We start from the raw sequence: 13,134 nt of genomic DNA, 5'->3' as shown, positions 1-13,134 counted from the left end.
AGGCCAAAGTCAAAGAGGTTGCTTTTTTTCTCCTCTAGAGTTTTGATGGCTTCCTATCTCACACTTAGGTCTTTCATCCATTTTGAGTTTATTTTTATGTGTGATGTAAGAAAGTGGTCTGGGTTCATTCTTCTGAATATTGCTGTCCAGTTTTCCCAATCCCATTTGCTGAAGAGATGTCTTTATTCCATTGGATACTCTTTGCTGCTTTGTTGAAGATTAGTTGGCCATATATTTGTGGGTCCATTTCTGGGTGCTCTATTCTATTGCATTGATCTGAGTGTCTGTTTTTATGTCAATATCGTAGTGTCTTGATGACTACAGATTTGTAGTACAGGCTAAAGTCCGGAATTGTGATGCCTCCAGCTTTGGTTTTCTTTTTCAACATTACTTTGGCTATTCGGGGTCTTTTGTGGCTCCATACATATTTTAGGATTGTTTGTTCTAGCTCTGTGAGGAATGCTGGTGCTATTTTGATTGGGATTGCATTGAACGCATAGATTTCTTTGTGTAGTATCAATATTTTAACAATATTTGTTCTTCCGATCTATGAGCATGGAATTTTTTTCCATGTCTTTGTGGAAAATGCAACCAGTTTCTGTACATTGATTTTATATCCTTCGACTTTGCTGAATTCATGTTATCAGTTCTAGCAGTCTTTGGTGGAGTCGTTCAGGTTTTTCGTGTGGAATATCATGTCAGCAAAAAGTGAAAATTTGACTTCTTTGCAAATTTGGATGCCTTTTATTTCATTTTGTTGTCTGATTTCTGGGGCCTAGGACTTCCAACACTGTTAAACAACAGTGGTGAGAGTGGACATCCCTGTCGTGTTCCTGATCTCAGGGGGAAAGCTCTCAGTTTTTTTCCCATTGAGGATGACATTAGGGATGGGTCTTTCATGATGTTAAGGTGTGTTCCTTCTATCCCAACTTTCTTGAGGGTTTTTATCAAGAAAGGATGCTGTATTTTGTCAGCAGTGACAGAATCATATGGTTCTTATCCTTTCTTCTATTATGTGATATATCACGATTGATTTGAGAATATTGAGCCAGCTCCGCAGCCCAGGAATGAATCCCACTTGATCATGGTGAATAATTCTTTTAATATACTGTTGCATTTGATTTGCTAGTATCTTGTTGAGAATTTTTGCAGCCATGTTCATCAGGGATATTGGCCTGTAATTCTCCTTTTTAGTGGGGTCTTTGGTTTGGGAATCAAGGTAATGCTGGCTTCATAGAATGAGTCTGGAAACTTTCCTTCTGTTTCTATTTTTTAGAATAGCTTGAGAAGAATAGGTATTAACTCTGTTTTAAATGTCTGGTAGAATTCCCCTGGGAAGCCATCTGGCCCAGGACTCTTATTTTTTGGGAGATTTTTGATAACTGATTCAAGTTCTTTGCTGGTTATCTGTTCAAATTTTCTATTTTTTCCCTTTTGAGGTTTGGTAGTGTGTGGGTGTCTAGGAATATGTCCATTTCTTCCAGATTGTTCAGTTTGTTGGCATAAAACTTTTCATAGTATTCTCTAAGAATTGTTTTATTTTGGTGGTGTTGGTTATGATCTCTGCTCTTTCATTCATTATTTTATCTATCTGGGTCCTCTCTCTCTCTTTTTTATTTATTTATTTATTTATTTATTTATTTATTTATTTATTTGAGAAGCCTGGCTAGGGGGTTATCAATTTTGTTTATTCTTTTTCAAAAAAATTAGCTCTTAGATTCATTGATCTGTTCTACTGGGTTTTTGTTTTGTTTTGGTTTTGGTTTTTTTTTGGATTCTATATTTTTTAAACACTATGCTCTAATCTTTATTATTTTTGTTCTTCTGCTGGCTTTGGGCTTTTTTTTTTTTTTTTTGCTACTGCTTTTCTAGTTCCTGTAAATATGAGGTTAGGTTCTGTATTTGAGACCTTTCTTGCTTCTTGAGATAGGCCCGGATTGCAACGTATTTTCCTCTTATGACTGCCTTTGCAGCATCCTACGGGGTTTGGATTGTCGTGTTTTCATTTTCATTTGTTTCCATATATTTTTTAATTTCTTCTTTAATTTCCTGGCTCACCCATTCATTCTTTAACGGATGTTCTTTAACCTTTATATATTTGGGCTTTCCAAATTTTTTCTTGTAGTTGATTTCAAGTTTCATAGAATTGTGATCTGAAAATATGCATGGTATGATCTCAATCCTTTTATATTTGTGTGTTTTTTAAATTTACATCCAAGTTAGTTAGCATATAGTGCAATAATGATTTCAGGTCTGGAATCCAGTGATTCATCCCCTACATATAACTCCCACTACTCGTCCCAACGAGTGTCTTCCTTAATGACCCTTGCCCATTTAGCCCATCCCACAATCCTTTTATGTTTGTTGAGGGCTGTTTTGTGACCCAGTATTTGATCTATTTTGGAGAATGTTCCATGTGCACTCAAGAAGAATGTGTATTCTGCTGCTTTTGGATGAAAAGTTCTGAATATATTTGCTAAGTCCATCTGGTCCAATGTGTCATTCAGAGCCATTGTTTCCTTATTGATTTTCTGCCTAGACTATCTATCCATTGTTTAAATGAAGTATTAAATCCCCTATAATCACTGTACTATTATCTATACATTTATTTATGTTTGTGATTAATTGACTTAAAATTTGGGGTATTTCCACTGGGGGCATAGACATTTACAATCATTACCTCTTCTTGATAGATAGACCCCTTAATTATGATATAATGCCCTTCTTCATCTCTTGTTACAGTTTTGTTCTGAAATCTAGTTTGTCTGATATAAGTATGGCTACTCTGGCTTTCTTTTGACATCCAGTAGCATGATAGATGGTTCTCCATCCCCTCACTTTCAATCTGCAGGTTTCCTCAGGTATAAAATGAGTCTCTCATAGGCAGAATATAGATGGATCTTGTTTTTTTTTCAGTCCATTCTGATACCCTATATCTTTTGATTGGGGCATTTAATCCATTTACGTTCAGAGTGATTATTGAAAGATATGGATTTAGTGTCTTGTGTTATCTGTAGGTTTCATGCTTGTGGTGATGTCTCTGGTCCTTTGTAGTCTTTGCTGCTTTCCACTCACGGAGTCCCTCTTAGGATCTTCTGTAGGGATGGTTTGGTGGTCATGAACTCCCTTTAGTTTTTGTTTGTCTGGGATAGCCTTTATCTCTCCTTCTATTCTGAATGACAGCCTTGCTGGATAAAGGATTCTTGGCTGCATATTTTTCCTATTCAGCACATTGAATATTTCCTGCCACTCTCTTCTGGCCTGCCAAATTTCAGTGGACAGGTCTGCTACTACCCTTATGTATCTAACCTTGTAGTTTAGGGCCTGTTTGTCCCTAGTTGCTTTCAGAATTCTCTTTATCTTTGTATTTTGCCAGTTCCCCTATGATATGTCATGGTGTCAACTTGTTTTTATTGATTTTGAAGGGAGTTCTCTATGCCTCCTGGACTTGGATATCTGTTTCCTTCCCCAGGTTAGGGAAGTTCTCAGCTATAATTTGTTCAAATAAACTTTCTGCTGCTTTCTCTCCCTCTTCTTCTTCTTCTGGAACTCCTTTGATATGGATATTATTTTGTTTCATTGAATCACTTTGGTCTCTAATTCTCTCCTCATTGTCTAGTAATTTCTTTTCCCTCTTTTTTTCCCCGCTTCATCATTTCCCATAATTGTATCTTCTGTTTCACCTATTGTCTCCTCTGCTTCTTCTATCCTTGCTGTCACTGCATCTAGTTTATTTTGCACCTCACTTACAACATTTCTGAATTCGTGACTGTTTCTTAGGTCCTTGTTCTCTGCAGCAATAGGTTCTCTGCTGTCTTCTATGCTTTTTTCAAGCACAGATTTTGTCTTATGGCTATTATTCTAAATTCTTGTGCAGACATATTGCTTATATCTTTTTTGAGCAATTCTCTGGCTGTCATTTCTTCCTGGAATTTGTTTTTGAGGCGAATTCTTCCATTTCATCATTTTGGCTAGGTTTCTGTCTTTTATGTGTTTTAATAGCTTGTTATGTGTCCTGCACCTGTGAGTACTACTATATTAAAAAGAGATCATACACTGTCCAGGGCTTGGCACTTCAGGAAGTACTTTTGGAGTGTGTTGCATGCACTCTGTTGTTGCATCTTTAGCTGTTCTATCCCACTGCTCATAGTGGTGTGTTGCAGACTTTGAGTTTGACGTTCTCTCTTGTCCAACAAGAGAGCGGATGCAGAATTGAATACGAGAGAGGCTAATGTCCAGGAGGAGACAAGAGCACTGAGTAAGGGTCCTTGCTCTGTATTTATTAGGATCAGAAGGCTTTCAAACATGATGGATGTGCAGAAAGAGACAATAAAACGGTGATCGTTAACTCATGTTTGTGAGAGAAAGGGGTTTTCTAAGATATGTGGTGTTAGGGGTTTGGGTCAATACAAAACAAAATTCTGGTGCTGAGCAGATGGCTGTTTACAGCAGGCACCAGGTGCTGTGTCTGTTTATCTTAGCTTAGATAAGATGGATAGAGCATGCTGCCTCAGGGTCAACAAGGCACTTTTTTTTTTTTTAAATTAGCTCCAGGCAATTTCACTGGGCTTTGGAGGTCTTTCTCACTGTTTACCTTTCAGCTCTGCTGGGGGCGCTTCTGCTCTGTGCTCTGTTTACCTGTTCTCAGACGCTTTTGTCCTGTGGAAGCAGTTTCGTGCTCTTTGCTTTGTTCTATGCTGGGGGCACTTTAGCCCTGTGGCTGCTTTCTGCTCTAGCCCTGTTAACCCATTGGTGCAAGCTTGGGAATTCCTAAACTTATTCCCCACAGTGGTGGATTTTTTGGACCTTCTACCAGGTGTGCTTTGATTTGTTCCTTGAAGAAACCATACAAAACCACAGGGCAGTTGTCTGTTGGTGCCTGGAACTAGAGGCTGTGCTGGTCTGAGAGGCTGTTTGGTTCAGTCAGTGTCAGTCTCACTCCATAGATAAGCAGTTACCAGGCATGGAGGGGCATGGTTTGGTGTAAGTGTGTCCCACCTCCACTGAGGGCTGCTGTCCTGTTCCCTGAAACCCCACCATGTTTATGACAGGGAGAAAAATGGTGACACCCCAATTTCTCCTCCCCAGACCTGGTGTCTCAAACCACGCTGTTCAGGTAGCACTCACAGTGTAGTGCCGGCAGGCAGCTTGCCCTGTTCCACAGTCTCCCATGCCTCTTTGGCACTGGGCTAGGATTCAAAACCTGATGTCTTAAAGGATTCTGCTCCATGACCTGGTTCTGGGGTATTGCCACTCTGCCCAGATGACAAAGGGCCTCTGGCTGGTGCCTAGAGAGTCTTTTGTCCTTGGAGTATACCTTCTTCCCACAGTACTCAAGGGAGGGGACTATTTTCTCCCAGTGTGCCCCTGAGATCACCACGGCATACCTGTGCTGGGTCCCCTTCCCCACCGCGGGCACCTGCACATGGCCCCCTCTAGTCCACAGAAAATTGCACACCCCTGAAAACTCTGATCTTTATCTCCTAAGGCTGTTTGCAAAGTAGAAACTGGCTCTCTCCATATTTTTTGTTCCCTAGTCCATGGTCTGAAGAGTTTTTTCTCTTGTCCAAATAAAATACTACAGTTCCACAGCTTCTCTTTCTCTTCCTCTTGTCTCTCCACAGATGGGGTCCCCTCCCGTCCGTGCCCAGAACCACCAGTTTTATCTCTCCCAATTCATGAACACGCACCTCTGTCCCGCCAAGCTGTCTCTTTCCACCTGTGGAGATTTTTCTGCCACTCCGCAGCCTGCATTCCCGGGCGTTCCAAGTGTTCTGACCTCAATACAGCTGTGTTTGAGGGAGAAGGGAAATTGTGGTTCCTTTACTTCTCTGCCATCTTAACTCCTGGTGTCATGTGAGTTTAAAAAAAAAGCTATGTTGCTATGTGAATGAACCATGAAAACACTGCTTGATAAAATAATCCAGACACATGAGATAACACATTTTTTATTCCATTTATATGAAATACCTAGAATAGGCAAATCCATAGAGACATAAAGTAAATTGGTGATTGTGAAGACTAGGAATAGGGGAAATGAGGAGTAACTACTATTGGGTATGAGGTTTCTTTGTGGAGTAATGTAAATGTTCTAGAATTATATAGTGGTGGATGGTTGTACAACTTTTGAATATGCTAAAAATTGCTGAATTTTACACCAGAAAGGGTGAGTTTTATGGGGTGTGAATTATATCTCAATAAAGCTGTTATAAAAACTCAGCCCTGAGCTAAGCGCCTTTTTTAAAAGAGGTAATCTTGTTATATCTAGAAAGATGACTGACTGGCTAGGGTACAAAGATAAGCTGATAGTTTATTTTCATGGTACTCGTTTGTGCATTTAAAATTTTTTTACTGTGCGTACATACTATCTGTGAAAATTAACTTAAAATATTTTTACTATTATGTATTCATTAAATATGTAGAAAGTTTTTATTCATGTAATACTATAGTAGATCCTTGCTGCCTAAATTCTTAAAGAAAATCCTGTGGTCAGTATGTTTGAAAAGAATGATTATCAATGAACCCTTTATTACAAAACATAAAATGATCTTAGAATTTCCCAGACCTTCAAAGTTGCAGTTGGGAATTCTGATTTGAATCTGATTCCTATTCCTTTGTCTATATTCTCTCCTTTCTCTATGAGAACATTAAGAATTCTCCTGAAGTTCAGAAATTTAAGCACAATCTTTTCTTCATCAATATTGTTTTCTCTTGAATATCTCTGAAAATATTAATTATGGCAAAATAAAATGATCCATGGGCTTTCTGGGATCATAAATGACAGCTAGCTTCTGACTTCTTCTGGCTACAACCCAGCTCAGTATTTCTTATTTCCATCTTAGCATTCTATCATAACAAATACTTTTTACCAAACGCTGGCCTTCAACTGGCACCTTATTCCATGTGATTACATGTGGTAATATAAGTAACTCTTTTACCATGCATGCCTGGGAATACTGATTTCTTATTTTCCATTGGTAATAAAATCATCACTGTTGGGGTGCCTGGGTGATTCAGTTAAGTGTCCACTGTTGATTTTGGCTCAGGTCATGATAGGGTCGTGGGATCAAGCCCCACATTGAGCTTTGCACTGACAGTGCAGAGTTGGCTTGGGATTCTGTCTCTCCCTATCACACATTCTCACTCTGCCCGTCCCACGGTCATATGCATGTGCTTTCTCTGTCTCTCAAAATAAATAAATACACATTTAAAAAAAATTATCACTGTCTTTTAACCCACACCACATCAAATAATAAATCTTAGATTCCCATTTTGAGGTTTTATTTCTTTCTTTTCTGAACATCTTAAGATTTTAGTAGAGGAAATATAAACCAGTCTAGGTATATTACTCTGAAAAGAAATTTGGTGCATACAAAATCATTTGAAAGCCTGGAAGAATGAAAGTCAGGGATCCAATGAGACTTTTAGTTTGAAGATCATACAATTGTAGCTGTGATGTAGAAGTGAGAAAATGAGTGCAATTATTGCCACTAACCTTTTTCCAGAACTGCTGCTCCACTGTAAGTTTATCCCTTTGAAGCTGGTGAGTAGATTCTGCCAGAATGTGAATGGAGCTTGTTTTGGTGCTTCTACAGCTAACAGAAGATGGCCTCTTCCTCCCTTTTACCTTCTAAATCTCATGATGTATGTAGGAGCCCTGATATTTCTGAATTACAGAATTGTTTTAAAGGTTTTTAAAAGTTTAGTTCCTGTCATGTTGTTAGATTTAATATTTAATTAATATTTTATACTTTAATACTTATACTTTTTTAAGTATAATACTTTTGTACTTAAATACTTTAATATTTAATTAATCTTGTTTGCTCATATGTCTGTATACATAGATTGCATGGTATTGGTAGACATAATTTATATACCTTGTCTAAATAAGAAGCCCTGTTCACCTGGAAAATAGATAATGGATACAAGTTCTGTTTATAGATGTCTTTGCTCTTATGATTATAGTGGGTGGGAAGAAGTTTGGTGGTACAGGGAAGGTGCATGTGAATGAGTAGGCTGTCCTTTATGGTTTATTAGTAGTTTATAATGCTAAATTTTTCCATTTCTTTTGGCAGTTGATAGTGGACTCACTATCTTTCTTTCTCTTATAAACCTGGTACCCATTCTGAAAATTTGTGGAGTCAGACTTCCTGCTTAATAGAACTGAACTTGAACTTTTATTCTGGAGAGAAACGTTGTTTTCAGCTTCTCTGGAAACAGGATTGCTGTGTGGTTTTTTCCTTTTAATGAATTATCCAACCGGTTGTCCAAGTCTTAGCCCTCTTCAAAGGCCTCATTATCTCTCATCTGAGGGTTATACAGACACTTTTAAGGAAAATCTCACTTCAGTAACTCCTTTCTTTCACCTGGGTGAAATTATTAGCTTCTTAGTTTGCTGAATTTTTTTGGCAATCAGAGCCTACCTTTCCATAACTGTCAAAATCCCTTGATAACCTTCAAAAGTTTGTGACACTTCTCCTGGGTTTACAACAATACTATGGTTTAATGGCCTTATTTCTATTTTTATGTTTATTCTGTGATTTCAGTGAAATTTGGGGAGGGTACAAAGGCAATTCACATGTTCAACTACCTTTTGTGAATCAGATCTATTATCCTTAGATTTATAACAAACAGTTTTGTATTTTCCTGGCTTCTTAACAAAACAGTCAGGGTCAATAACCTCTTCCAAACCAAATAAGACAATTCAATTTTTGTTTTCATTTTTCTTATTTTACACTCCCCACACACCAATTTCTTTACCACCAATTCTCTTGGGTTTGGTTATAATCTTTTAAAATTATGACTCTTCTGGTTACCTATCCTTGCTTAATACTTGTATTAAATTCCACAATTTCATTGTCAATAATTATTAATATTTAATTACAACTTTTATTTTCCTTTTCTTTTACATCATTATTTGCATTGTATGTTATCCTAGTTCTTGGATTTTTTTTTTTTTTTTTACCATTTTTTTGCAGTAATTTTGGAAATAGAGTCCTTTGTCATCGGCTTCTCAATACCATTTAACTAGAGTAGTTATTATTATCATCTCCAGATTCTAAATGAAGAATCAGAGGCTTGGGGTGCCTGGCGGGCTTAGTTGTTTGAGTGCCTAACTCTTGATTTCAGCTCAGGTCATGATCCTAGGGTCATGGGATCAAGCCCCCTGCACTGGGCTCCATGCTGAGTGTGGAGCCTGCTTAAGATTCTCTCTCTCCCTCTACTCCTCTCCCCTGCTCATGCTCTGTCTCTCTCTCAAATAAATTAATAAGAAAGAAAGAAAGAAAGAAAGAAAGAAAGAAAGAAAGAAAGAAAGAAAGAAAGAAAAAGAAAGAAACAAAGAATCGGAGGCGTTCCTGGGTGGCTTATTCAGATAAGCATCCAACTTTGGCCCAGGTCATGATCTCACTGTTCATCAGTTAGAGCCCTGCGTTGGGCTCTGTGCTGACAGATCAGAGCCTGGAGCCTGTTTCGGACTCTGTGCCTCCCTTTCTCTCTCTGCCCCTCCCTTCCTTGCTGTCTGTCTCTCTGTGTGTCTCTCTCTCTCTCAAAAATAAATAAACATTAAAAAAATAAAAAAATAATTAGAAAAAGAAAGAATTAGAAGTTCAAAGAGATCAAGTTGACTTTTTAAAGGTAACAGAAATTCAGTGGCAAAGCTTGGACTGAAATTCAGGTCTCCATATTTGCTGTTTGCTGTCTTTTGTTTTCCTGTTTGTTCCTCTTTCATATAGAAAGTGTCACATAACACTTTGCTGCTTACTTCACCACCTTTTGTAGGAGTAGTTTGAAGGACCATTTTTACATATAAATCTGATTTATATAATTATTGTTGATGGCACATACAGTCATGTTCAGCTTGATTAGTTGAAGATCATTGTGAACATTAAGAATATGCTTTGACAAAATACTACATTAAGGCTGTCTGTGATTGTAACTATTATGAAATAATTATTCTTATAATATGCATACTAATGCATGAATATCTCGAATTGAACATAGAACAAAATGAAAAACATGATGGATTATGTAACACAGGTATTTTAACAAGATGGCATATCATGTGAAGATTCAAATTTGTTAGAGTTAAGGCCAACAGTAATTTACAATGTGTGCCTTTAAGACATAGAGAAAAATATTACAGATGTTAATGTAGCAGCTCATAAACAATAAAGATTCTTTATGTACAAAAAAATAGCAAAGCAATATCCCTTATGAACATAATGCAAAAATACTCAACAAAATACTAGCAAAACTGAATCCAGTAACATATACACCATGACTAAATGGAATTTATGCGAGTAATGTAAGGTTGGTTCAACATATGAAAATCAATCAATGTACTATGCCATACTGATAAAATTACAAAAGTATAAAAAACACATGATTGTTTCAATAGATACAGAGAAAGCATTAAAAAACTCAAAACTCTTTCAAAATGAAAACAATCAGTAAACTAGTAACAGAAAAGTTCTTCCATGTGATAAAGGGCATCTATGAAAACCCACAGCTAACATCAGACTCAATAGTGAAAGACTAAAAGCTTTCTTCCTAAGATCACGAACAAGACACAGAAGTGCACTCTCACTAATTTAAAAATTTTTTTTTTGATGTTTATTTTTGAGACAGAGACAGACAGACAGAGCCTGAGCAGGGGAGGGGTAGAGACAGAGGGAGACACAGAATCTGAAGTAGGCTCCAGGCTCTGAGTTGTCAGCACAGAGCCCCATGCAGGGCTCAAACCCATGAACCGTGAGATCATGACCTGAGCTGAAGTCAGACGCTTAACTGACTGAACAACCCAGGTGCCCCGCACCCTCACTACCTTTATTCAACAGTGTACTGGAGGTTCTATTCAGCCCTAAAATTAGGCAAGAAAAAAAAGAAGGCATGAAAAGAAGAAATAATTTATTTCATTTAATTTCCTGGAAGTTGCACATACCTTTTCTGCTAGCATCCCATTGGCAGAACTTAATTATGTAACCACATATAACTTTGAGAAAGTTAGGTAATGTAGTATCTATTCTTGAAAAACTTGTGTCTGGTCAAAATTTGGGGCTTTTATTTTTGAAGAAAGGTTAATAGGTATTGGAAAACAAGTAACAGTTTCTTTCACATTTATTAAATGCAAATCAAAAAAGCAATTTGCTATTTAAATTTTTTTTCTTTCTCTGTTTCTTTCCTTTTCTTCCTTGTCTTTTTTTTTTCTTTTATCACATGGGTTGCACAGGCTAAAAAGATTGCTAATTTAAGTGCAATGTGGGAGAACCTGGGTGGCTCAGTTGGTTAAGCATCCAACTCTTGATTTTGGCTCAGGTCATGATCTCATGGTTCATGAGATGTAGCCCCAAGTTGGGCTCTGTGCTGACAGCATGAAGCTTGCTTGGACTTCTCTGTCTCTCTTTCTGTCTGTCTCTGCCCCTCCCCTGCTCAAGCTCCCCACTCCCAAATAAATAAATAAACTTAAAAAATAAAGTAGTATGGTCCTCTGGGTGGGATCTTGGAACAAAAGAGGACATTAGTAGTAAGGCTAGTAAAATCCAAATACATTTTGCAGTTTAATTAATAATATTGTACTAATGTTAATTTCTTAGTTTTATAGATATATAACATGGTGATGCAAGATGTTGACATTAGTGGAAACAGGATGAGAAGTATACACAAACTCAGTATTATTGTTGCATTCTTTCATAAATCTAAAATTACTTAAAAATAAAAAGTTAGGGGTGCCTGGGTGGCTCAGTCAGTTAAGCGTCCAACTTTGGCTCAGGTGATGATCTCACAGTTCGTGAGTTCGAGCCCCATCTTGGGCTCTGTGCTGACAGCTCAGAGCCTGGAGCCTGCTTCAGATCTTGTGTTTCCCTTTCTCTCTGCCCCTCCCCTGCTCATGCTCTGTCTCTCTCTCTCTCTCTCTCTCTCTCTCTCTCTCAAAAATAAATAATAAAACATTTAAAAAAACTAAAATAAAAAGTGAAAAAAAAAAGATTGCTAATACTCAATTGTCAGGGGTTTGGAAAGAATTCTTATGCACTCCTGGTGGTAATATATATTACAGCCTATTTTTAGAGAGCAATTAAGCATTGTTTATTAAATATGAATGTGTTTATATTTTTTTATTCAGAAAATCTATTTCTATCAGCAGTGCATGGTGGCAAGATGGTGATGAACATTTCCAAGAAGAGGAAGTCTATGGCAGATGGCATCTTTAAAGCTGAACTGAATGAGTTTCTCACTCAGGAGTTGGCTGAACATGGCTACTCTGGGACTGAGGTCTGAGTTACATTAACCAGGACAGAAATCATTGTCTTGGCCATCAGGACTCAGAGTGTTTCTGGTGAGAAGTGCTGGTGGATCTGGGAATTGACCCCTTGGTTCAGAAGAGGTTTGATTTCCTTGAGGGCAGTGTAGAGATTTATGCTGAAAAGGTGGCCACAAGAGATGTGTCCCAGTGACCAGGCAAAGTCTCTGCTTCACACATTACTAGGAGGCCTTGCTGTTCAGAGGGCCTGCTATGGTGTGCTGTGGTTCATCATGAAGACTGGGGCCAAAGGCTGTGAGGTCGTAGTGTCTGGGACACTTGAAGGACATAGGGCTAAATCCATGATGTTTGTGGATGGCCTAATGATTCACAGTGGGGATCCTGTTAACTACTACATTGACACTGCTGTGTACTGTGTGCTGCTCAGACAGGGTGTACTGGGTATCAAAGTGAAGTTCATGATTCCTTGGGACCCAGATGGTGAGATTGGCCCTAAGAAGCTGGCCCTAAGAAGCCCCTGCCTGATCATGTGAGCATTGTAGAACCCAAAGATGAGATACTGTCTACCACCCGCGTCTCAGAACAAAAGGGTGGGAGGCCAGAAAGGCCTGCCATGCTGCAGACAGTACCCACAGCATAACAAGGTTTCCTTGGCAGGTGGATCTGGAATCTGGATTTTGCTCTGTAAAGACCTTTAATAAAATCTTTGAAAAAGAAAAAAAACACAAAAACTACAATCTACTTCTTGGAATTCCTCCTATAGAAACTTGAATGCTAGCTTTTGGAGTGTCTTTCCCTTCTTAGATAATTCAGCATAATTCTTCCCAATGAATCTAGGAGGTTGTTAGAGAGTGGAATGTTTGGTTTTCTAACTT

The 13,134-nt window shown here is 38.0% G+C and overlaps 1 pseudogene; it reads left to right on the top strand.

Annotated features, from left to right (window-relative positions):
- The window catches only part of LOC106983059 (40S ribosomal protein S3-like), a 25,634-nt pseudogene extending 12,500 nt beyond the window's left edge, over window positions 1–13,134 (top strand).

Source organism: Acinonyx jubatus, chromosome A2 (assembly GCF_027475565.1).
Source record: "Acinonyx jubatus isolate Ajub_Pintada_27869175 chromosome A2, VMU_Ajub_asm_v1.0, whole genome shotgun sequence".
NCBI classification, from domain to species: Eukaryota; Metazoa; Chordata; class Mammalia; order Carnivora; family Felidae; genus Acinonyx; species Acinonyx jubatus.
The sequence above is the reverse complement of the archived record's forward strand: the minus strand, read 5'-3'. Positions and strand labels throughout refer to the sequence as shown.